Here is a 3,407-nt window from a genome sequence, read left to right as displayed (position 1 = left end):
GTTTGTGGAGATGGGCCTGCAATGAGCTGATGGCCTAGGAGTATCCATGGCAGGGGATTATTTGGGCTCTCCCTCCCCCACTCCTGTCTCTCTATACTCCTTTGTGGGTGTGCAGGCAAGCTTTTATCACAGAATTTAACACAGACTACCTTAAAACTACAGAGAGGGATAGGCTGCAGGAATAAATTTGAAAAAGACCTTACGTGTATACTTTCCTAGTTGAAAAGTTAGTTGCATTAGAAGTATCTTCACACATTGTTTTCAGATTGAAGAGATAACTTAGTTTTTAAAACACTGTCCTCTGATGCTACCCACAAGGCAGGCAAAAATGTTGTAGTACTGTTGTAAGGTGCACAGGTATCTTGGACTCTCCAGGTCTTAGGAGTGGAGATTATCTAAATACAAAAATCCACCCCTAAATAAAGACGATGGACTTGTGCAAAGCATTTGACACTGTCCCCCACAACATCCTTGTCTCCAAATTGGAGAGACATGGATTTGATGGATGGATCACTCAGTGGATAAGGAATTGGCTGGATGGCTGCACTCAAAGAGTTGTGGTCAGCTGCTCGATGTCCAAGTGGTGACCAGTGACGAATGGCGTTCCTCAGGGTTCAGTATTGGAACTGTCGCTGTTTAACATCTTTGCTGGTGACATGGACAGTGGGATTGAGTGCACCCTCAGCAAGTTTGCAGATGACACCAAGCTGTGTGGTGCGGTTGACATGCTGGAGGGAAGAGATGCCATCCAGAGGGACCTTGACAGGCTTGAGAGGTGGGCCCATGCGAACCTCATGAAGTTCAACAAGGCCAAGTGCAAGGTCCTGCACCTGGGTCAGGGCAATCCCAAGCACAAATACAGGCTGGGCAGAGAATGGATTGAGAGCAGCCCTGAGAAGAAGGACTTGGGGGTGTTAGTTGATGAGAAGCCAGCAGTGCGCACTTGCAGCCCAAAAAGCCAACCGTACCCTGGGCTGCATCAAAAGAAGCATGACCAGCAGCTTGAAGGAGGTGATTCTCCCCCTCTACTCCACTCTTGTGAGACCCCACCTGGAGTACTGCATTCAGCTCGGGGGCCCCCAACATAAGAAGGACATGGACCTGTTGGAGCGAGTCCAGAGGAGGGCCACGAAGATGATCAGAGGACTGGAGCACCTCTCCTATGAAGACAGGCTGAGAGAGTTGGCCTTGTTCAGCCTGGAGAAGAGAAGGCTCTGGGGTGACCTTCTAGCAGCTTTCCAGTACCTGAAGGGGGCCTACAAAAAAGCTGGAGAGGGACTTTTTACAAGGGCATGTAGTGATAGGACAAGGGGTAATGGCTTTAAGCTGAAAGAGGGTAGATTTAGATTCGATATTAGGAAGAAATTCTTCACCATGAGGGTGATGAGGCACTGGAACAGCCCAGAGAAGCTGTGGATGCCTCAACCCTGGAAGTGTACAAGGCCAGGTTGGACGGGGCTTTGAGCAAGCTGGTCTAGTGGAAGGTGTCCCTTCCCATGGCAGGGGGGTTGGAACTAGATGATCTTTAAGGTCCCTTCCAACCCAAACCATTCTATGATCCTATGATAACTAAAGGAAGATCAAACAACACTCAAGTGTTCATCACAGAATGTAATGTAGAGATACTGCACTGTTTGGGGCATATTTGCTGAGGCTGAACAGGACACAGTGACTACTGTGGCTTCCCAAAGTACATTTTCAAGAAACTATCTTCTCTCCATTTGAACCACTGCAGTCAGAATCCTCTAAGAGGAGCAGGACAGGATTGCTGCCAAAAAGCCAACGGTTTGCAGGTTTGTTCCTGCTGTTGTTTGATCATGGTAATTTTGAGCTTTGATATACCTTCCTGCTACAGTTCCTACTGCAAAACCCCCAAAATGCATGCTCAATTAAAGATGAATGCATAATGATCTCAATTTTTTATGTCTAACAGGTTCATGCCAAACACTTTGAGAATTTTGATTCCTGAGATTATCAGCAGCCTGATAAAGCTTGTCACAGTTTTGGGCTTGCCATTATCCTGAAGTACTATCAAGCAATACAGCAAATAACAGCAAATTTGCCCAGTCTAAAGAATTCATGTCCTTGAAGCTGTTATTGTAGATACGTGTGCAAACACGCATCTGAAAACTTACTGCAACATAAGCTTACAACTATTGACAAACATTGTCTCTTTCAAAGTGCACATTTAAATCTTGTATTCTGTTAATAAAGATGTCCAAATAGATGATTTTTTAAAGTTAAATTATGTATTTTCTTCTCTGTTTGACCTCGAATTTACATATGCCACAGCAAGACTGCTGCAAGTGCGTTTAATGTGACCACAAGAGTCAAAGGCAGCAAAGGCCTACCAGTTCATTCATTCTGCTGTTTGATATCACATGGTCCATCCTAGAAGTAAAGTAAAGCTCAAATTAAAGCCTTTCACCAGATCTACCAAAAGACTATTCCACACTCCATCAAGTCTCAGACAGGAAAACAGTTCTGCCCTTCAACATTTGCCTTAAATTCACCTCTTCGTAGACTACCTTCTTCCTCTTTAGGTTTTACATTTTAACATATACAAAGGATTGCCTTCTCAGATAGATGCACTCCACACTCAACGAATTCAGTCCCTCTTCACATTCCATCCCCGGGCTTCATTGCCAAGTCGAGGCTTTCACTTTTCAGTTTCCAGGCTCTGCAACACTGGTATCTTCTCCCTCCTTCCTCCAGCAGCCTTCTCTCTCCAGAACCCACATGCAGACATGCTTACGCAAAGCCTTTCGTACCACATGTGCACAGAACACCGGTGTTTTGCCTTTTAGTCTCCAGGAAAGCACAGGACGTGGCAGCTCTCACAGCCCCCTGCTCCAAGCAGGACATTCCTTCAACTTCTCAGCCTCGTGACGCCAAAAGACATCTGTATTCACATCGCCACACCAAAGTTTCTCAAGATCCAGCAACAGCCGGGGAAAGCTCTCAAATCACCACTGGCCAGCCGGGGCACGGACCAGACCTTCCAGAACATTCCTACCAGGGGACAGGGCACTGTGAGCTGCTTACACCCGCGTGGGCTGCATCACGCCGGCTGTTCAGGTCGAGGTGAAGGGGATGCCCTGCAGTGGGGCTCCGACAGGCCGAGGCTGCCGCGGGGCGGACACGCAGCGGGCGGCCGCCCAACGGCCCCATCGCGCGCCCTCCAGCGGGGTGGCACATGACGTCACCGTCGCACCCATCTCCGCCTCTCCCCCATCCTCAGAGGAGTGACTGGCGCGGCCCCGCCCACCGGCGGAGGTGACGGCGGCCAGGGCCGGGAAGAGGTGGCCGCGCTGAATGGCTGCCGCGCTGGAAGGGGCGGGGCGGGGAGAGCGCGAGCCGGACGTTGGCGGGGGCGGGGCCGGCAGCCGTTGGCGCGCGGGTTGAAG

Source organism: Gavia stellata, chromosome 3, assembly GCF_030936135.1.
Source record: "Gavia stellata isolate bGavSte3 chromosome 3, bGavSte3.hap2, whole genome shotgun sequence".
Lineage (NCBI taxonomy): Eukaryota > Metazoa > Chordata > Aves > Gaviiformes > Gaviidae > Gavia > Gavia stellata.
The sequence above is the reverse complement of the archived record's forward strand: the minus strand, read 5'-3'. Positions refer to the sequence as shown.